At 40.2% G+C, this 23,566-nt stretch overlaps 1 protein-coding gene and 1 long non-coding RNA gene across 4 annotated transcripts in view; one reads left to right on the top strand and one right to left on the bottom strand.

The window, feature by feature from the left end:
* Nucleotides 1–23,566, bottom strand: part of LOC143691274 (aldo-keto reductase family 1 member C23-like protein) — a 460,654-nt gene that overhangs the window by 386,510 nt on the left and 50,578 nt on the right. The window lies entirely within an intron of this gene.
* The window catches only part of LOC143691277 (uncharacterized), a 152,634-nt gene continuing 130,166 nt past the window's right edge, over nt 1,099–23,566 (top strand). Inside the window, exons 1-4 of the long non-coding RNA XR_013179436.1 lie at nt 1,099–1,476; nt 1,793–3,176; nt 11,148–11,275; nt 19,544–19,631. This is a non-coding gene — a long non-coding RNA (uncharacterized LOC143691277). The remainder of the gene's footprint in view (nt 1,477–1,792; nt 3,177–11,147; nt 11,276–19,543; nt 19,632–23,566) is intronic.

Raw genomic sequence — 23,566 nt, 5'->3', positions numbered from 1 at the left:
CAGCCAACATGACAAGCAAACTCACCGCCCTACCCCTCTCTACATGGGACATGACTCTCAGGGGTGCAAACCTCCCTGGCAATGTGGTACAGAAATCCTAGAATGAGCTAGGACTCAGCATCAAGGGATTGTGAAAATCTTCTCAACTGAAAGGGGGATGAGAGAAATGAGACAAAATTAAAGTGTCAGTGGCTGAGAGATTTCAAATAGAGTCGAGAGGTTATCCTGGAGGCTAATCTTACACATTACATAGATTTCCCCTTTTTAGTTTAAGGTGTATTAGAGAGGCTAGAGGGAAGTGCCTGAAACTGTAGAGCTGTGTTCCAGTAGCCATATTTCTTTAAGATGACTGTATAATGACATACCCTTCACAAAGTGATCATGTGATTGTGGAAACCTTGTTCTGATGCTCCTTTTATCTATGAAATAGATAGATATGTAAAAATACAGATTAAAAATAAATAAATAATAGGGGGGAACAATATTAAAATAAATTGGGTAGAGGGAAATACTAGTAGTCAATAAGAGGGAGGGGTAAGGGTTATGGTATGTATGCATTTTTTCTTTTTATTCCTTTTTCTGGAGTGATGGAAATGTTCTGAGAAATGATCATGGTGATGAATATACAACTATGTGATGTTATTGTGAGCCATTGATTGCACAACAAGTATGAAATGTTCATACATTAAGAATGTTTGTGTTTGTATGTTGATTGGTTTTATTAATGAAAATTTAAAAAAGAAAGAATTTAACTCCTGCCTGCCTGGATTTGAGTAGGAGTTTTAAAGAGAGTTGAGGGTAGAATTAGGCAGATTTCTCTCAGGTGAGTCCTTGGGAGTTGGGTGGCTTTCCATTGGTGAAGCAAGGTTGTAACTGCCAGATGGCATTTACATTTGGGCAAGGGAGTTTTACTTCAAGAATGCTGCTACGTCATAATGTCAGAGGGCAGATTTTGTGCACAAGGGTTTGTCACCAGGTGGGGACTGGAGAACCTCAAGATATTAATTTTCTGCAGCACTATCTTCATCCTTGCTTCTTTCTCCAGTTCAGCTCTCACTCTATGCAACTCAGAGCAAGCACAGAAACCTGGGTTTGTGGTTTAGCACTTTAACATGGCATAGAATTCCCATGCTCATCATGAATCAGCAACATTTTTGAATGAGGGAGGTTGGACTTACCACTCTAGATTCTTTTTCAATTGTTATTCTTGGGTCAACTGTCATGTAATAATGCAGGGTAAAGCAGAGGAAAACTATCCTTCTATAAATGTTTTGAATCGGAGCCCCTTTTGGCTATTTTAAAGTTTTTTGTTCATTCTTCTTTTGTGCAGAACACCACTGGGCCACAAGGAGGACAGCCGGCAGGAACTGTCCATGTCTGTCTATGAGGAAAGGGCTGAAGGCTGATGGGGGGGCAGCCTTGGGGAGACAGAGCATGGGCTCCCTACACTTAGACATGTGACAGTGACACTCATGGGTATGTGGCAGCAGCATTTTCCTAGAACACTCTCTTTTCATTTCACAACAACCCATTATGTCCTCTTTTCATTTCACAACAACCCATTATGTCCATGTGCATCTAAGTGCCGGATAAATGGAAAAATGCTCAATATAATCCTTAACCTGGAGCATGCTTGGCATAATCTTTGGTAGATAGAAATGCTTATTATAATCATTTTACTCAAGGAGCTCTGTTTCATTTTAAGTCTAAATGTCCTTACTGACAATATTTGCTGCAATTAAACCTCAACTATTTGTTCTCTATTCTTGGTTACATTAATGAAACTTTCCAGCTCTGCTTTCAGGGATAAAGATAACATCCAAGATATTACAAAACATCATGTGGAATAATATCAGCACCTTCCTTCCTTAGAAGGACAAGATCAAAAGCCTGAATGATTAACAAAGAGAGGAAACTCCTGCAAGATAACAGGATATGCTAACCCAAAAAAAGTGAATCAAGAACCCATGTGCCAGTTTGAAAATATTATGTAACCCAGAAAAGCCACGTTTTAATACTGATTCCATCTTGTAGGAGCAGCCATTTCTTTTAATCCTGATTCCATATTGTAGGTTGGAAACTTTTGATTAAATGTTCTCCAGGAAGATGTGACACACCCAATTGTGGGTATTAACTTTGATTAGATGGAGATGTGACTCTACCCATTCCAGTCAGTTTTGATTAGCTTACTGGAATCCTTTAAAAGAGGAAATATTTTGGAGAGAGTTTACAGAAACAATGAAGCTTCAGAGCCAACAAAGAGTGCAGATGTAGACTCTTGGAGAACAGTTGTTTCAGAGAACAGAGACACAGATGTTTGGAAATGCTAGGACACCAGCTGACAACACCATGAGATGTCAAGCAAGCCAAAACCTGGAGAGCCAAGGGAAGCCAAGAAATGAAAACCAGCCCTGGAGAACCAAAGTGATAAAGCTGACAGGAACAGAGACTGAAAACCACAGAGCTCAGGAGGAAGGGACCAGCAGATGCCAGCCACATGACTTCCCAGCTGACAGAGATGTTCCTGACCATTCAGCCTTTCTTGAATGAAGATAATCTCTTGTTGGTGCCTTAATTTGGACCTTTTCATTTCCTTCAAACTGTAAACTTGTAACTTATTAAATTCCCCTTATTAAAAGTCATTCCAGTTCTGGTATATCTCATTCCAGCAGCTTACAAACTAACACAACCAATTGCTCAATTTTACTGAATCCTGTGACTTTTACTTTGTTTTATTTTTTTCTGCTTTCTTCTGGACCTTTGCCATCCCTTTGTCTGTTCAGAGAATAAAAGTTCAAATATCCTTTTGCACTTTGAACTGGTTTTGGAGTTTATTCCCCTCCAGTTCCTTGTTAATGCATCATCAATAAACACATTTTGCCACCAATGCAGACTTCTTTCCCTCTTTGAAATGTGACAAGGTGGGCCTAATTATATATAAGATCATGTTTTTATGACTAAGAATTTGGTGAACAAGCCAGGAGCTCTACTTCTTTAAGTGCAGCTGTGACCCATATCTTGTCCACTGTGAGGTTCTCCTGGACCCCTTGGCTTCATGTCTAGTAGATGGCTGGAAATTTTTCCTGGAACTACTGGACACTGGAGGTTCTGAGTGGATAGATACCAGGTGCATCCGTGTGAAGGTGACTTTGCAATCAAGACTTTTCCTGTGCTGGGTAAGTGTGTGATCTTTTGTTTAGTATGCTTACTTTGCTTTTGGTTTAATTAGCCTTTTTTGTGGAAAAGCCAGGGATTGTGCATGCAGACTTGGTGGGTTTGAACCCCTCTATCCATGACCCTGGATTTCTGGTTCTCCTTTTGGTTTTGTGCAGTTTGCAGTTGTTTGGGGAACAAGAAGAATTTTCAGAGCTCATACTCTGATATTCTGTCTACATGATTTCTGTCAACATTGCCCAGCCATGGGAAGCTCTGAAAGTGTGCTGGCTACATCTACCTTGGAAAGTATACTTGATCATTGGTCTAAATTTGGAAAGCATCATTTAGAGAAAGAAATTATTAATAGATTATTTGCAACTCTGTGTGGCCACAGAATAAATTAAGTAAAGGGGTGGAGTGGCCAGAGAATGGGACTCCAGCCCCCCAGGTAACTATCCAATTAGAAATGTACTGCAAGAAAAACAAGAGATTAGAAGAAATGCCTATACTCAACCATTTGTAAGATAGTGTAGCGATAAAAGAAATTGTAAAAAGATGTAATTTGCTGTACCTTGAAAATTCAGAGGGTGCTATATGGGAGGAGCCTATTACACAGAGAAGAAACCCATAGAGGAGGCATTAAAACATTGTAAGGTGTTTTAAAAGAAGCTCCTGGATGAAGTACAAGGAGGAAAAGAGATGGATATTTAAAGCCGTACATGAAATCCTCACTTGTTAGAAGAATTCAATAAATGGCTTTCTTTCCTTCCCATTCCATTCATCTCCTCCACCTGTGGGTGCACCGACAATATCTTACAGTCTCCAGTAACTGAGGTGGGGGAGACTGGAGAGAGCCCTGACAAGCCAAGAAATGAAAGTCTGGCAGCAGTGCCATCTTGCCTCCTCACCACCTGTCAACCTGAGTCCCTAGCACTTTTCCAGCACCTTCATATAAGCCTGTTGGAGGAATGACCTCCATCTTTCATGCAATTGGAGTGGTGTGTGATGACTTCTGGGGCAAGGCAATTTCCATTGCCTCAGGTCCCTTTAAGAGTTAATCAGAGGAAGATGGCCGACTACAGCAGCTTGACATTAGCCCTATTCCATGGAAAAGTTACAGAAGGGACAGGAGTGCAAAGAAGGCAGCAATTTGGGAGTGTGGCTGACCTGGGAGAGCCTTCTGCACCACATGTAGCAGCTCTGGTTGCATAGGCCAAGGAACTAAGAGGCAGAAAGCTGGAGACTAGCCTGGAATGGAGGCATGGAGCAGTGGAACCTATCGGAGTGCATGTACAGGTACAGGGGATGAGGAAGTTGTTACCTGCACATAAAGGTTGTGGGCACTAACCTCCACATGTAAGCTACCCTCACAGAGCCCCCATAGTGTCTCACAGCCTCACCATGCCCTTCCTGAGCTCAGAGCATCCATTTACAGAACTCCCAGACCCACACACGTGCATGAGCCCCCACTCAAGTCATTCAGTTCTGGGAACTACAGGTTACAGCAATCCTAGAATCACACATGCACACAGCCCTTAGCCTCACTTCCCAGGTCTGAAAAAGTGCTGACCTTCACAGCTGGGTCACATCTGCCCCAATCCAGAAAGGCATAACACCGACCTGCTGTCACAACTCTATGCATACACATGAAGGGCCCCCTGCCTTAGACCAGCACACACCAGGATTACATCCCCCAGACTGCTGCACCTGCACAGCTACATCTTCCCTGGCCATTGAGCACCAACATTCACAAGCATCAGCATAACATCCCCAACCTGTACCCATACCTGCCCTGAAACAAATCACTGTACTACATGCTCCCTGCTCCCTGCTGTATAACCATCCCATAAGCACAAGACCTTAGACTACTGAAAGAAATCAACTCCCAAAGTAAATCAATCGAGATATCTACATGTGACAGACACAGCACAAGATCACTAAGCATATCACAATGCAGAAAGATATAGCCCTAACTAATGACCAAATTAAAACACCTGAGGAGACACAGATATTAGAACAACTAATCAAAGTGTTCATAAAACTCTACTTAATGAAATAAGCAGGATAAAAAATGACATAAAGGAGATCAAGAAGACAGTAGAAGAGCCTGAAGAGGAATTTGAAAGAATAAATAGAAGAACAGCAGATATCACAGAGATTAAAAACTCAGTTGACCAAGCAAAAGGGATACTAGAGGCACACAACACCAGATTTAAGAGACAAAAGAAATAATAAGTGATATAAAGGACAGTATAACTGACTTTGAAGACTCAAAACAGGAAATGGCAAAAAAGATGGAAAACTTTGAATTGAATCTCAGGGAAATGATAGACAAAACAAAGCACACAAACAATAATCACTGATGTCCCAGAGGAAGAGAGGAGTAAAGGGCTAGGAAGAGCAGTTGAAGAAATGATGGGGGAAAACTTCCCAACCCTCATAAAGGAAATGAAAATATAAGTCAAAGAAGCCCAATGAACTTCAAACAAAATAAATCCAAATAGGTCTTCCCCAAGACACGTATTAATCTGTCTATCAATTATTAAGGAAAAGTAGAACATCCTGAAAGTGGCAAGAGAAAAACTATCTACTACATACAAGGAAAACCAAATAAGACTGAGTTCAGACTGCTCAACTACCACCCTGGAGGTGAGAATGTAGTGGTACAATATATCTAAGAACCTGAAGAGAGCAACTTCCAGCCACGAATTCTGTACCCAGCCAAATTTTCCTTCAAAACTGAGGGAAAGATTAAAGTTTTCACAAAGAAGTCCTGAAAGAATTTGTCAACAAGAGACTGGCCCTACAAGAAATACTAAAAGTTGTTCTGCTGGGGCTGAAAAATAAAGACAGAGGGAGGTCTGGAGGAAGGCAAAGAATTGAACAGTACCAGTAAGGGTAACTTAAAGGTTAAAAAGAGAAAGAAGGAAAGGAATACATAGATCTGACAAATAAAATAAAAAAGATAAGATGGTGGATTCAAGAAACTCCTTTTCAGTAATAACTTTGAATGCTAATGACTAAACCTACTAATTAAAAGATACAGATTGGCAGAATGAATTAAGAAGCATAATCCAGCTATATGCTACTTAGAAGAGACTCATCTTAGACACAAGGATACAAATAGAATGAAAGTGAAAAGATGGAAAAAGATTTTCCACACAAGTTGTAACCAAAAAAAAAGAAGGAGTAGCTATACTAATATAGACTTTAAATGTAAAGACATCATAAGAGAGAAAGGACACTATATACTAATTAAAGGGTCAATTCATCAAGAAGATATAACAAACATAAATGTTTACACTCCCAATCAAGGAGCTCCAAAGTACATGAGACATTCATTGGCAAAACTGAAGGGACTGATAGATGTTTCAACAATAATAGTAGGATATATATTTTTCTCTAGTACTCATGGAACATTTTCCAGGATAGATCATATGCTGGGACACAAAACAGGTCTTTATAAATTAAAAAAGATTTAAATTATTCAAAGTACTTTCTCTGATCATAATGGCATGAAGCTGGATCTCAATAACCAGCAAAGAATGAGAACATTTACAAATATATGGAGATTAAATAACACACTATTAAACAACCAGTGGGTCAAAGAAGAAATTGCTAGAGAAATCAGTAGCTATCTGAAGATGAATGACAATGAGAATACAATTTCTCAGAACTTAGATGCAACAAAGGCTGTGCTAAGAGGGAAACTTATTGCCCTAAATGCCCATATTTAAAAACAAGAAAGAGCAAAAATTTGAGGACTTAGCAGCACACCTGGAGGAATTTGAGAAAGAACAGCAAACTAACCCCAAAGCAAATAGGAGAAGAGAAATAACAAAGATTAAAGCAGAAATAAATGTATGGGAAAACAAAGGAACCACACAGACTCCTGAGATCAATGGAAGAAAGGTTAATTTGTTCTGAAACTGAAGTTTTCTGTAGTGCATAATCTAATTCAACCTATATGTATAGCTCATTTGAACAACTGAAACTCAGGGAGTCCAGAATAAGAAAGAGGTCCTTTAATACAGTAGAGAATATTGTAATTGCTTGGATACATCCAAGAGTAGATTAATCAGATAATCAAAAAGTATTGGCAAAGTCCCCTGAGGGAGGGGAGACACTTATGGAACTATTAAACCTTACCATCAGGGAATCCCCTGATACTGTGCCAAACTTTATGGATATTCAAATCAATAGGCCATGTCCTCGATCAGGAGGCTTACTCTTGTGAAGCTTATGTAGATAGCAGAGAAGCTTAGATTACCTATAGGAATGCCTAAGAATTACTTTTGGAGGATGTCTGCTGTTGCTTAGATGTGGCCTCTCTCTCTCTAAGCCCTTCTGCAAATGAAATCATTGCTCTCCCCTCATGTGGGACATGACATCCAGTGGTGAAAGTCTCCCTGGGGATGTGGGAGTTGACTCCCAGGGATTAATCCAAACCTGGCAATGTGGGATCAACAATTACATCCTGACAAAATGGGGGGGAAAAGCTTAATTAGTAAAGTATCAGTGGCAGAGAGAGAGTTCAAATGGAGTCAAGAGGCTATTTGGAAGTTGCTCTTACTCAAGCTTCAGGTAGACCTTGTGACCTATCATAACCAGCCAACCTCCAAACAGGACCATTCCAGCCTAACACTTAGAGCAATTTATAGGATTCCATAAGGGTTCCAGACAGTAGAGTAAATTGCCAGAAACCTATAACCTCGAGATGGGTCCCTGGTTCAGATAAGTCCTGAAACCTAGCCCAGACTCTCTGGAACATCAGATAGTTCCATCTCCCTATCCCACGCCAATGACAGCCTCTTCCAATAAAAAAATTTAGAATTTCCATAGCCCAAACAACCCCAATGAGATGTATGGAAAGCTGAAAGGTGATGGTGGAATTATACATAGAAGATAGAACTTAACAAATGATTATGAATCCTGATCATTAAATTATTATCTCTTTTAGTCTCCACTATTTTAGAGCAGGTAGAAGTAAAAACCTAAAATTGTGAAATTGTAACCCATGTCAAAGTCTGAAATATGTTCTACAACTAATTGTGGTGCTGTGCTTGGAAATTTATAGCTTTTTTGTAGATATATTATTGTGCACAAAAAAAGAAGGAAAAAAAAGTCAATTGTGATGATAAAAAAAATATTTAAGCCCTCTAGCCTCCTAAATTCTGGAGCAGCTGGAAGGGAAAATATGAGAAGATCATATGGTAGCCCATGACAAATCCTGGGATCTATCCTGTAACCATTTTTTTGAAGAGGGCTTTGAAAGCTATTGCTTTTTTATTTCTTTGCTTTGTTTGTGTATTATACTATACAATAAAAAAGTTTAAAAATAAAAAATCAAAATAAGAAAAAAAGAGGTAATCAGAAAGGACACTCTCCAGGGACTAGGGAGAATGGTGGTCCATGGGACATTTTCAACATCTGACATGTTAAGCTAGAGAAATGGCATATCCAGTTACAGGGCTGATCCTAACCAAAAATAGACACTAATAGGCTATTAGTGTCTATTTTTGCCACACAAACCCCATATTAAGCTAATGTTCAGTCATTGATGGATGAGTTTTTAACCTCCTAGGAAATAGAATAATGTCAAATAAGGCAAAACAAGAAGCAGAATGCTTACTAGAAGTGCCTCCCAGACCCCATTTAAGCTGTCTCAAGTGAGCTGTTCCTGAGATGAATCCCTGCTGGGAACCTAATGGCCCTGGGGAATGGACTCATTTAGAGCAGTATAGGTGCACATTTTGGCTGGCTTTAAAAACCAGGCCTCCAAACAAGAATGTCTAAACAAAATACAGGAGATGCAGCAAGAGCCTAATGAGAATCCCTCTGCTTTCCTTAGGAAAAAAAACCTTTGAAGTATACCATAAATATTCTGATGTAGATCCAGAAAGCCTGGAAAACACAATTAACAACTCTAAGTGGGAATGTCACATGGCTCTCTTTATTAGACTTAGATGCTTTCTTTTGAATATGTATAGCTTCTAAATCCCCAAAAATATTTACCTTTGAATGGGAAGACCCAGACCCTAAAGTTAGAAAGCAACTTACATGAATTGTTTTGCTGCAAAGATTTAAGAATTCTCCCACATGCTTTGGAAAACTTTTAGCAAAAATCTGTGTGACTTGCAACTGTATTGAGGTATCCTTTTGCAATATGATATTTTAATAGCCAGTGAAGCTATGGAAGATCCAAATACAAATACTATTAAGACTCTGAACTTTCTTAAAGGTAGGGGATATAAGGTATTTCAAAAAAGTGCTCAACTACTAAGCCCTGTGTAAAGTACATAAAGTATTTACTTTCCCAGAGTCAGAGTGTTACTGGACAAAGGCCATGGATTCTTTTGCCCAAAGTGTCAATAACCGATTCCTGAGACACCAGGATTTCAAAGAGAAAAAACATTTATTACTAGGTGTGTAAAAGGAGAGCAGATGGCCTGTTGGCCCAAAATCTGTCTCCCTGAACTACAGTTATTCTGGTAGTATTATTAGATAAAAGATGAGCGGTGTTTAGGATAATGAGCACAATGGCCTCAGATGATTTAGTCAGAGCATGTATGTAACTAAGCATGTACAGATTGATTACATACTTAGTCACAGGTAAGAAAATGATGGAGTATTATAATGAGGAGAGGTGATTTGCAGGTCCAAGCTACTATGCATGTCAGGTGGGCCCACCCTAGCTAGATCCAGTCTCGCCATCAAGACAACCCTGGGCTCAAGGTAGGTCAGCTCTGAGCTGACCCAAGACCCTTCACAAATAAATGTTAGGGGCTGTCTTTAGTGATTACAAGACTCTAAAATTGAAAAACTGGATAACTGGGTATAAATGAAGGTTAGTCACAGGCTTTTACAATCACAAGGGCAGAAGATAAGGGCTATGCAATCATTATCAGAGTTCAAGGTAACTGGATTACAATTTAGAGATTTCAGGAATTTCCCTCTTGAAAGGCACACTCACCAGGAATGAGGCAAGAATGAAGGCATTCAGGCAGAAGTTTTATTCAGAAGAAACAGAACTACACAGGCACTGTTTCAAGAGAGAAATGACCACACCAAAGTGGCAGGGATAGGATTTTTATGGCTTGGGCTTAGAGACTTGGAGGCAAAGGTTAGGCAGATTTTCATCGGCTGGTTTTCAGAAACAAGGGGCTAAGTTAGAAGTTGGCACCTTTCCACTGGTGAAGTTTAAAATTTAAGCATTGCCTTAAGTATGTGCGGTTGGAAATGCTGGAGGGCATATGTTGAATAAGGGGATTTTACCACAAGAATGCAGCTGTTGGAGGGTGAAGATTGAGTAATACAGGGTTATTGCAAGAGTGCAGCTGCTGGAGAGTGAAAGAGATGTGGGTGGGGTGGAAGATGCTTTCTAAAATATTTGCCGGGGATAGGTCACATCATGGGGGAAGGGGTCCTGTCCTCCAGGTCTAATATCTCTTTCTACTCCCATATACCAGAAAGCAAAAATGAATATCTATATAATGATTCCATAATCAAAAATCATCCCTTAAATCCTGATTTCTTGATTACAAGAGGGCTCTACTGCTTGATAGGCATCAAGCCTTGGTGAGTATTTCATCCCCTAAAACAAGAAACAACGGCAGGGATTTCTAGAAATAGTTGGTTTCTGCTGCATCTGGATTCCCAACTTGAAAGTTATTTCTGAATCTTTATATGCCACTGTGCAGAGTTCAGACTGAGAAGCCCTACCATAAACCACCACAAAATGTAACCAAGCCTTTTAACAATTAAAGAATAGCTAATGACCAGCTTTGGAATTGCATTAGGTATACAAACCTTTTAATTTATTTGTAAACAAAGGGCAGGTAATGGGACTTCCTGTTCTCACATAAAACCTTACAGGGGTGTGGGAGTGGGGGTGTTGATGATCTGTAGCATAGTTTTAAAAGAAACAACTCAGTGGCACAGAGATGGCCACCTTGCCTTTGGAATCAGGTGTCATTTGCAATATTTTACAGAAACCTACAAAATTTACCTTGGATCAGAAAGTTATATTACATGTTCCACACAGTGTGCACTCTCTGCTTGAACAGAAAGGAGACTACTGGCCAACTACTGGCAGATTAGGAAAATATCAAGCCATAATGTAAGTAACCCTAACATGCGCCTCTTAAGTTCTATGGTTTTAAATTCAGTTACATTGCTGCCTGAATCTGAGGGACCTGCTTTGCATAACAGCATTCAACTGCTTAAAGAAGTGTTCTCTAATCAACCAAATTTGGGTGACACCCTTCTAAAGAAATCTGACCTAGAAATGTTCATGGATGGAAGCAGTGTATGACCCATGGACATCAATGATCAGGATATGCCACAGTACCTTGATACAGGTGCTAGAAGCCAAACACCTGCAGCCAGGTAAATCAACCGAGAAAGCCAAACTCATTGTCCTGACCTGATCCTTAATCATCGATAAGGTAGGAAAATAAATATTTGTATAGACTCCCATTATGCCTCTTTTGTAGTGCATGCACACGACACAATCTGAAAGGAAAAGGGACTGTTAGCTAACAACAGCAAAGAAGTTAAGCATCCAAAGACGAATTTTAGCTGTATCAGAAGCTGTCCTCAGAAGTTGCTGTGATTCATTGTTTGGGGCATAAAAAGTCAAACAACTATCTAGCAAAAAGGGAATCATAAAGCATATTTGGCAGCAAACACAGCTGCTAAGACACTACATAAACCTGAAAACACAAAGGAATTAGCTCTTAACTCAACTGCAGACCTCTCATCATTCACCCCACTTTATAAAACAAACAAAAAAAGTAGACAGAGTAAAAGAATGAGGATTTAATGTTAAGTCAGAAAAAGAATAGTTGTACTGAAAATTAGACTAAGTTTGCTGCCCCCCCCCGAAAAAAAACTAGTAGAACTGGTACTATCATGCTTTCACCAGGGGAAATATTATAAAAAAAAAAAAAGCCTTTGTAACCTGAATCAGAGGGCACATTGCAAAACCAAAAATTCCAGTAGCAATCGATAAAATGATAAACAATGAGTTCTATGTCATAAAAATAACCATGAAACTAGCAGACCCCCTTTGATGTTAGGGGTGCAATTTTATCACCTGGGGAAAAAAAAGTGGCAAATGAATTTTACTGTAATGCTCCAAGTAGCTAAAAATTTCTAACCCATATTATTGGTAAGTACATTCTCAGGGTCAGTAGAAGCCTTCCATGCCTGCATTGAAAGAACAACGACAGTCACAAAAGTGTAATTAAAAAAATACTAATACCTACAAGTGGGCAACAGTGGCTCAGTGGCAGAGTTCTTGCTTGCTGTATTAGAGACCCAGGTTCAATTCCTGGTGCCCATGTAAAAAGGAAAATAATAATAATACCTAGATTTAGTGGGCAATTCACTGTTCAAATCAATTATAGCAGTGCCTTTGTTTCAAAAATGACTCAAAAAGTTTGGAGGCATTTGGAATAAATAAAAAATTACACATATCTTGTAAGCCTCAGTCAACTAGAAAAATTGAGAAAATGAATCATACTTAAAAAAAATTATTGCTAATATAGGTCAAGAAACTAACCTGACCTGGGACAAGGCATTGCCTATTGACCTCCTCAAAATCCAAGTTGCCCCTAGAAGTGGACTAAATTTAAGTTCTTTTGAAATAAAGATAACAGGAGGCCTTTACTAAAAAATGCAACTACAAATATGTCTCTGGAGACCTTGTATAATAAATGATAAAAAATGCAATCATCTCCATAAAAAGTATTGTAAAGATTGTTTCCATATTTAATTATAGTCTACTTTCTTTCCGTACAAATATAGCCTTATATTCTTACAAGCCCAGAAACTGAGTGGTATTAAAAACATGGAATTTAAAGCATGCCAAAGGTCAGTGTATTAGTTAGGGTTCTCTAGAGAAACAGAATCAACAGGGAACACTCACAAATACAAAACTTATGAAAGTGTCTCACATGACCGTAGGAATGCAGAGTCCAAAATCCACATGGCAGGGTGCGAAGTCAACGACTCCAATGGATGGCCTGGATGAACTCCACAGCAGAGGCTCACCAGCCAAAGCAGGAATGGAACCTGTCTCCTCTGAGTACTCCTTAAAAGGCTTCCCATGATTACATTTAGCATCACTAATTGCAGAAGACACTCCCCTTTGGCTGATTACAAATGGAATCAGCTGTGGATGCAGCTGACATGATCATGACCTAATCCTATGAAATGTCCTCATTGCAACAGACAGGCCAGTGCTTACCCAAACAGATAAACAGGTACCACAACTTGGCCAAGTTGACACGTGTCACTAACCATGACAGTCCACCCCTTGTCAACTTGGCACCTATATATATATATATATATATCACCTTAGACCATACTTAATTTCCAAATGAAAACAAATAAGCACACATTTTTTTCTTTTACCTGACAATACTCAACTCTCCTGCATATAACTGGAAATACATTAAATCTCTCCAGAATAGTGTGCAAATCCTTGGGCAACATTCATTCTTAAACTTGATATCTTACAACTTAAATACTATAACATGAACAAAACAGCATTACAGTCCTCATTTCTGTAACTGATCATGTGGTCAAAGTTCATATTTATCACTACCTTCTTCCACTACCCATTCCATGTTCCCTTTCCCCTCAGCAAGCACTTCAGCAGGCCATGGTTCTTTGCCTGGTGGGGTGACCCAAACCTTCATTCCTGAAGTTTCAGAGCCATTAGTAGTCCTGCCTGGATTGTGTGGTTGCAGTTTTCCATTGATTTTAATCACAGGGTATGGTAGTACTAATAGACGCCCCAGGGGATCTCCTATATTCCAAGAAAACTCTTCTTTACCTCCATTATGTAGTTGCAGTCCTACTTCCTTCTGATAGTCAGGGTCAATTACCCCAGACAATAATGTAATCCCCTTCTTGGCATGTTGATCCAGAGGCATAAGTAGACCAAAGTGACCAGGTGGCAATCTTAACTTCCAGTTCAGCGGAATCACTGTGGTTTCTCCTGGAGGAAGCACACCCCATTTTGGAACTAAAACCTGTAGACCAGCAGAACTCAGGGTAGCAGGGACAGGAAGCAAAAATTTTCCTAGTGGATCACTAGGGGTAATAGTGAGTGGCACCACACCCATTTCTACCCCTTGGCTCCTGGACCCATGGATCCTGGCTATGGGAGAAACAGCACCACACAGCGGAAGCTGATTCAGAGCATACACAGCTTCCTGGAGAACATTACCCCAGCCTTTCAAGTTTTTGCCACCTAGTTGGCACCGTAATTGAGTTCTCAAAAGGGTGTTCCACCATTCTATCAATCCAGCAGCTTCTGGATGATGGGGAACATGGTAAGACCAGAGAATTCCATGAGTGTGTGCCCATTCCCGCACTTCATTTGCTGTGAAGCGTGTTCCTTGATCCGAAGCAATGCTATGTGGAATACCATGATGATGGATAAGGCATTCTGTAAGCCCACGGATGGTAGTTTTGGCAGAAGCATTGCATGCAGGGAAAGCAAACCCATATCCAGAGTATGTGTCTATTCCAGTTAGAACAAATTGCTGCCCCTTCCATGAAGGGAGTGGTCCAATGTAATCAACCTGCCACCATGTAGCTGGCTGGTCACCTTGGGGAATGGTGCCATGTTGGGGGCTGAGTGTGGGTCTCTGCTGCTGGCACATTGGGCACTCAGCAGTGGCTGTAGCCAGGTCAGCCTTGGTGAGTGGAAGTCCATGTTTTTGAGCCCATGCATAACCTCCATCCCTACCACCATGACCACTTTGTTCATGAGTCCATTGGGCAATAACAGTAGTTGCTGGGGAAAGAGGCTGACTGGTATCCACAGAATGGATCATCTTATCCACTTGATTATTAAAATCTTCCTCTGCTGAAGTCACCCTCTGGTGTGCATTCGCATGGGACACGAATATCTTCATGTTTTTAGCCCACTCAGAAAGGTCTATCCACATACTTCTTCCCCAGACCTCTTTGTCACCAATTTTCCAATTATGGTCTTTCCAAGTCCCTGACCATCCAGCCAAACCATTAGCAATAGCCCATGAGTCAGTATACAAACGTACCTCTGGCCAGTTTTCCTTCCAGGCAAAATGAACAACGAGGTGCACTGCTCGAAGTTCTGCCCACTGGGAGGATTTCCCCTCACCACTGTCCTTCAAGGACACCCCAGAAAGGGGCTGTAATGCTGCAGCTGTCCACTTTCAGGTGGTACCTGCATATTGTGCTGAACCGTCTGTAAACCAGGCCTGAGTTTACTTTCCTCAGTCAATTCACTGTAAGGAACTCCCCAAGAGGCCATAGCTCTGGTCTGGGAAAGAGAAGGTAATGTGGCAGCAGGAGTGGAAACCATGGGCATTTGTGCCACTTCTTCATGCAATTTACTTGTGCCTTCAGGGCCTGCTCTGGCTCTATCTCATATATACCATTTCCATTTTACAATAGAGTGCTGCTGTGCATGCCCAACTTTATGGCTTGGTGGGTCAGACAACACCCAACTCATGATAGGCAACTCAGGTCTCATGGTAACTTGGTGGCCCATGGTTAAGTGTTCAGTCTCTACTAAGGCCCAGTAGCAGGCCAAAAGCTGTTTCTCAAAAGGAGAGTAGTTATCTGCAGCAGATGGTAAGGCTTTGCTCCAAAATCCTAAGGGTCTGCATTGTGATTCTCCTATAGGGGCCTGCCAAAGGCTCCAGACAGCATCTCTATTTGCCACTGACACTTCCAGCACCATTGGATCTGCTGGATCATATGGCCCAAGTGGCAGAGAAACTTGCACAGCAGCCTGGACCTGTTGCAGAACCTCCTCTTATGCAGGTCCCCACTCAAAATTAGCAGCTTTTCTGGTCACTCAATAAATGGGCCGGAGTAACACACCCAAATGAGGAATATGTTGTCTCCAAAATCCAAAAAGACCAACTAGGCGTTGTGCCTCTTTTTTGGTTGTGGGAGGGGCCAGATGCAGCAATTTATCCTTCACCTTAGAAGGGATATCTCGGCATGCCCCACACCACTGGACAACTAGAAATTTTACTGAGGTGGAAGGCCCCTGTATTTTTGTTGGATTTATCTCCCATCCTCTGACACGCAAATGCCTTGCCAGTAAATCTAGAGTAGTTGCTACTTCTTGCTCACTAGGTCCAATCAACATGATATCATCAATATAATGGACCAGTGTGATGTGTTGTGGGAGGCAGAAATGATCAAGGTCTCTGTGGACAAGATTATGACATAGGGCTGGAGAGTTGATATACCCCTGAGGTAGGACAGTTAAAGTATACTGCTGACCTTGTCAGCTGAAAGCACACTGTTTCTGGTGGTCTTTACTAATAGCTATTGAGAAAAAAACATTTGCCAGATCAGTAGCTGCATACCAGGTACCAGGAGATGTATCAATTTGCTCAAGCAATGATACTGCATCAGGAACAGCAGCTGCAATTGGAGTTACTGCCTGGTTGAGTTTACAATAATCCACTGTCATTCTCCAAGACCCATCTGTTTTCTGCACAGGCCAAATAGGAGAGTTGAATGGGGATGTGGTGGGAATCATCACCCCTGCATCTTTCAAGTCCTTAAGAGTGGCAGTAATCTCTGTAATCCCTCCAGGGATATGATATTGCTACTTATTTACTATTTTTCTAGGTAGGGGTAGTTCTAGTGGCTTCCATTTGACCTTTCCCACCATAATAGCCCTCACTGCATGAGTTAGAGAACCAACGTGGGGATTCTGCCAGTTGCTCAGTATGTCTATGCCAATTATACATTCCGGAACTGGGGAAATAACTACAGGATGGGTCCGGGGGCCCACTGGACCCACTGTGAGACGGACCTGAGCTAAAACTCCATTGATCACCTGGCCTCCATAAGCCCCCACTCTGACTGGTGGTCCACAGTGATGTTTTGGGTCCCCTGGAATTAATGTCACCTCTGAACCAGTGTGTAATAATCCCCAAAATATCTGATCATTTCCTTTTCCCCAATGCACAGTTACCCTGGTAAAAGGCTGTCGGTCTCCTTGGGGAAGACTTAGAGGAAGGTTAACAGTATATATTTGTGGCATTGTAACAGGTTTCTCCCCCATAGGGACCTGGCCTCCCCTTCATTCAAGGGGCTCAGGGTCTGTAAACTGTTTCAAGTCTGGAAATTGATTAAGGGGCCGTGACTCTGTGTTTTTGTAATTCAGGTTAGACTTCTGTTCCCTTGACCTAGAACTCTTTTATTTATACAGCTCCAACAAGAATTTAGTAGACTGCCCTTCTATTGTATTTCTAGGCACCCCATGATTGACTAGCCAATGCCACAAATCTCTGCGTGTCATATAATTTTGATGCCTCCTTTGAGTTTGTTGTCTATTATAATAGCCGCGTCTACCCTGTCTTTGGTGATTAAGTGCTGCCACCTGGCTTCTGTCAACTGGGGATCCTGTCATCCCCATTGTGTTTAAGGATTCCAGCTCAGTGACAGCAGTTCCTACAGTAATATCTGACCTACAGATAAGGCAACCACAGAGCTCTTGAAGGATGATGGTGCTAGTCTCACAAACTTATTTCTCACTGTTCTGGCAAAAGGTGCATCCTCTGGACATTCCTGGGGTGTAAGCACAGGCTTTGCATGATAAATCCACTCTAACATTCCAATCTCTCTAAGCCTCTGGATCCCCTCATCTACATTACACCAGGGCAGTTCTGGCATTTCAACCTCAGGTAATGTTGGCCACCTTTTGATCCATGTTTCAACCAACCACCCAAACAAGCTGTTAACACCTTTTCTAACCACTCGAGCTATAACATTGAATGCAGAATCTCTGCTTAGTGGGCCCATATCAATAAATTCAGCCTGATCCAGCCTTATATTCCTCCCACCATTATCCCACACTCTTAAAATCCATTGCCACATATATTCCCCTGATTTCTGTCTATATAAATTGGAAAACTCACACAGTTCTTTTGGAGTATAATGTACCTCCTCATGTGTGATACTTTGTACCTCACCTTTAGGGGCCTGTTGGAACTTCAGTCTAGTTATAGGTCTAGAAGAAATGAGGTGTGGTGGGGGTGGGTCATGAAAAGAATTAGAAATATCTTCCAAGCCATTTGCTTCAGGGCTTTCATTTGCAACTTCATCTGGTGAAACAGGATTAATAACTCTAAGGCTAATCCCTTCAGGAGGAGGTTGGGTGGCCAATTCCTCAAGGCAGGCTGGAGGTGGGGTGGCTATGTCCTCAGGGCAGACTATTACAGGCTTATCTAGAGAAGGTTCAGCATGGTCTAGGGTTTCAACCTCACCCTGAACATCATGATCAATCCATATGTCACCATCCCATTTTTCAGGGTTCCACTCCTTTCCAATCAATGCCTTCACTTTAATGGCAGACACCATGCAAGACTGAGATTTCAGTTTATGTTGTAAAGTTGCTACTCTAACAATAAGATTCTGAGTATGATTTTCAGAGATCTCAAGTCTACGGCTACAGGAAATAAGATTTTCCTTCAGGATACTCATAGAAATGTCTACATCTTTCAGACGGCACTTAAGCTTCTCGTTTGAAGCCTTAAGCCCATCCCTTTCACCCTTTAATGTAGACAGTGTGTCTAACAACAACCAACCAACATCTCTATAACTCTTATTTCTACAAAACTGTGTAAAGATGTCAAAAACATTATCCCCCAGAGTTTGGCTTCATACAAGCGAAGCATTAAGAGAATTGAATGATGATATTTTGACTATCTCCTTTGCCAACTCACTCTATGGATTGAAAGTGTCATTCTGATTATGGGAATCAGAGTCCTTATTGTCTCTGAGTCTGGTCAGAGTAGAAAACCATTCATAAAAACCCATTTTTAAGATTCTGTTCCTTAAGAACCACTCCTGGTACCAAGAAGTGTTATTTAGGGTTCTCTAGAGAAACAGAATCAACAGGGAACACTCGCAAATACAAAACTTATGAAAGTATCTCACATGACTGTAGGAACACAGAGTCCAAAATCCACAGGGCAGGCTGTGAAGCCGACGACTCTGATGGATGGCCTGAATGAACTCCACAGGAGAGGCTCACCAGCCAAAACAGGAATGGAACCTCTCTCCTCTGAGTCCTCCTTAAAAGGCTTCCCATGATTACATTTAGCATCACTAATTGCAGAAGACACTCCCCTTTGGCTGATTACAAATGGAATCAGCTGTGGATGTAGCTGACGTGATCATGACCTAATCCTATGAAATGTCCTCATTGCAACAGACAGGTCAGTGCTTTCCCAATCAGATAAACAGGTAACACAACTTGGCCAAGTTGACACCTGTCCCTAACCATCACAGTCAGCTTACCCTAGGTGGGAAGAACTTTATATTGTGTTGCTTTTTCACTTACTATTCTTTACAGCTACAAGATGTTCAGCATTAAACTCAGCATTCAAGAGTTAAACCAGCTCCAGAGGAGAGGGAAGACAAAGAAAACACCTCCTATTCAGGTATCCCACACTTCTGTTTTAAAATTACTCTTCTGTAAATTGCTTGAAATGGTATAATGATTAAAATTAAGTTTTACCCCTTTTGCCTTTTTCTCCCATCCTATTTTGTGCAAGGTAATATCTTCCTAAAATGAACTACAGCAGTAATAGTAGTCCTTCAAAATAAAATAGCTTTAAATCTACTGACTGCAGTTCGAAGAAGACCTTGTGTTCTCACTGGAGTTAAGTGCTGCACATATATTCCAGATAAATATGACAGTCTCTTTGATATTAGATCACATGCAAAATATTGTGTTAAAGATTATAGTAAACTAGACTCATTTTCTAAGTGACTAATGAACTCACCTATAAAAATAGCCCTTATTAACACAGTTTTTATCTTGCTTACCATATGTTTGTCTTAGTATAGCCTATATTATATCTGCACATTTATATCCAGAGCATCTTCCAGATTAATCTAAATATTTCATCACCCTTGCTCAGCAAAGAAGCAATTGCAAGAATAAAACCTTCACCCACTTTCCCTCTAAGAAAAATGTGCATGAGAAGCCTCCTCTTAAGAATTAAGAAGAAGTAAAATAAAGAAAGGGGGAAATTAATAGCTGAATAATGGGAAAAATGCTCATTATAATCCTTTATCTGGAAAATGCTTAGTATAGTCTTTAGTAGCTAGAAATGCTTATTATAAAATACACTCAAGAAGCTTTGATTCATTCAAGTCTACATGTCCTTGCTGGCAAAATTTGTTGTTGCACTTAATCTTACCTCATACTCTCTGTTCTTTGTTACATTAATGAAGCTTTCCAGGTCTGCTTTCAGGGATAAAGACAACATACAAGCTAGCATAAAGCACCATAGGGAATGACATAAGCATCTATCCCCTTCAACAGACATGATCAAAGGCCTGAAAGATCAACAAAAAGAGAAACATCCTTGGGTAACACGATATGCTGACCAAATACAATGAAGCAAGTGCCTGTTACTTAATTTTAATGAATCTTCTGACTATACTAAATTTAAAAACTTTTTTTTCCTGCTTTCTTCAGGATCTTTGCCCTTTTGTCTGTTTGTGTAGCACGAAAACCAGGAAAGAGGCCGCAGGCCTCCAGGAACGTTCCGCAAAGTTAGAACAGACTGAGACTAAGGATCCGTAGTTTCAGGAAGCAGGTTTTATTTGCTATGGCCATAGGGCTCAGTGAGTAACCTCTGCAAGTCTGAGCCCTGAACAAAAGGCAAACTTAGCTTTTATAGACTCTTTGTCATGTTAAAGACAAGGTAAACAATTGGCTGATTTAAGTTGAGAATGGACCAGACCCGAACCGATGAGGGGCCCCCACCCCAGGAATGTCTTCTTTTGCCTACATGCATCTTCACCACTTCCTGAAGGCTAGGGAAGGGGGTTTCTATACCAGGAAATGTGCCTTAACTCACTTGCCTGCAAGGAGAGGGGGTTTGGGGATTTTCCACAGAGAGCACAGCTAAACCAGAAAGAGGGCAAGGTCTGCCTGCTACATTTGGACTATAAAAGTTCAAATCACCTTTCTCACACTGAACTGGTCTTGGAAAAATTTACTTTCCCTTCAGTTCCCTTTTGGTGCATCTTCAATAAACTCACTTTTGCAATAAGACAAAGAGACTTATTTCTCCGTATGATGAAGGATCAGGTAGGTCTGACTTTTAAGACTATCTTTACAATGGTAGCATTCTCTCCACAGATCCCCAGAAATTACTTAACTTGACCAGGAAAAATCTGATGCTCACACAGCTGCTAATCCTTCATTGAAGAAGTGATGGTTATTTGAACATTTGTCCCCTGATGTTGGCATTTAAACCCCAATGAACTGGCCATCCTGCCCTCCACTTTACCCCATATCAACTGTTCCAGTTTGCTAGCTGCTGGAATGCAATATACCAGAAATGGAATGGCTTTTAAAAAGGGGAATTTAATAAATTGCTAGTTTACAGTTCTAAGTCTGAGAAAATGTCCAAGTTAAAACAAGTCTATAGAAATGTCCAATCAAAGGTATCCAGTTAAATATACCTTGGTTCAAGGAGGCTGATAAATTTCAGGGTTTCTCTCTCAAGTGAAATGGCACATGGAGAACATGGTCATGGTTTCTCTCTCATCTGGAAGAGCACATGGTGAACATGGCATCATCTGCTAGTTTCTTCTCCTGGCTTCCTGTGTCATGAAGCTCTCCAGGAGGCATTTTCCTTCTTCATCTTCAAAGGTCACTGGCTGGTGGACTCTGCTTCTTGTGGTTATGTCATTCTGCTCTGTTCTCTCTGAATCATTCACTTTCTCCAAAATGTTTCCTCTTTTGTAGGATTCCAGTAAACTAATCAAGAGCCAACAAATGGATGGAGACATGTCTCCACTTAAGCCAGTTTAACAATCACTCTTGATTAAATCACTTCTCCAGGGAGATGATCTAATTACAGTTTCAAACATACAATACTAAATTGGGATTAGAAGAAACAACTGACTTTACAAAATAGAATTAGGATTAAAACATGGCTTTTCCAGGGTACATATATCATTTCAAACCAGCACACCAACCTTCAGATGTTCTCTAAATACTCACCATTTCCTGGGTCAAATAGTCAAATAGTATTGAAATAAAATAATTTTTATTTCTTATACTGTCAACCAAATAGTATCAAAGCTCAAACCACTTAAATGGTTAACTTTTCTGGGCCTTCCTTACATTATGAATACATTTATATGAATTAAATTCCTAAAAGGGAAATCCCTATGCTAATTAAAAAACATATTCAGGAAAACCAAAAATGAAATCAAACTCACCAAACAGTACTTTACTTATTACTTGCCTTGGATTAAAAGTTGGGTTAGCATTTGACACCATCTGAAATATCTTGTGATTAGGTATGGGAAATGTTTAGAAAAATTGAAGCTGCATCTCAGCTATAGGTTTTTTTGTTTCTTTGTCTGTTTGTTTGTTTGTTTGTGTCTTTTTTTTACTATTATTATTATTTTTATTTTTTTCTCTGTATTAACATTCTATATCTTTTTCTGTTGTTTTGCTAGTTCTTTTCCTAAATCGATGCAAATGTACTAAGAAATGATGATCATGCATCTATGTGATGATTTTAAGAATTACTGATTGCATATGTAGAATGGAATGATTTCTAAATGTTGTGTTAATTTCATTTTTGTCTTTAATTAATAAAAAATATATATACATAAAAAAACAAAAAAAATCAATATCATTGTAGGTAGAATAAGGCAGATAAAAAAAAGAATTTTAATGTTCTCCTTTTTTCAGCCATCCATCCAAAAAGGAAGCACTACATTTCCACAATATGAAAAGAATAGCAGGTGCCAGTCTATCAAGAATGAATTATTTACTTAGGTAGAGAGTCAATAAAAATGGGAAATTCAGAATTCAGAGGTTCCGTAGATCACAAGAACAAACTAAAAAGAAGTAAGAAATACAGATCTTGACCCATTCTATTATTTTGAGGGAGAGTCATTTCTGGTCATGTTTGCTGAGTGATACTTCTCTCCTGACTGCCCAAAAGATGTAATAACCCATGTCCAGGACCTTTTCCTGCCTTTGGTGGTGCAGTGAAGTACAGGAAGGGAAGGTGTATGAGTGACCTGTCATTTTTCCTTACTCACACCTAGTTTGACAGACTTCCTTTAGAGAAAAAGAATAGAGTAAGTTAACCTTATCATGAAGCCATCACAAAGGTTCTCCAGTATGGGAAAAAAAGAGAGATGCTATCTTTTTGAACCAAGGAAATGTCCCAAGGTTTCTATAAACATTTCAAATATAGGTTATTCATTCTAAGAATCCCAGAAAAGAACTACACTTAGCAAATTTATAACCCCAGTGTCCAAATCCTGGCAATATACTAAATAGCCTGAATTGTTTTGGGGGAGTGTGCTTGTTTTTGTTTCCTTGTTTAAA

The sequence above is a fragment of the Tamandua tetradactyla genome, chromosome 7 (assembly GCF_023851605.1).
Source record: "Tamandua tetradactyla isolate mTamTet1 chromosome 7, mTamTet1.pri, whole genome shotgun sequence".
In the NCBI taxonomy this organism is placed as follows: domain Eukaryota; kingdom Metazoa; phylum Chordata; class Mammalia; order Pilosa; family Myrmecophagidae; genus Tamandua; species Tamandua tetradactyla.
This window is presented reverse-complemented; position numbering and strand designations above follow the sequence as displayed.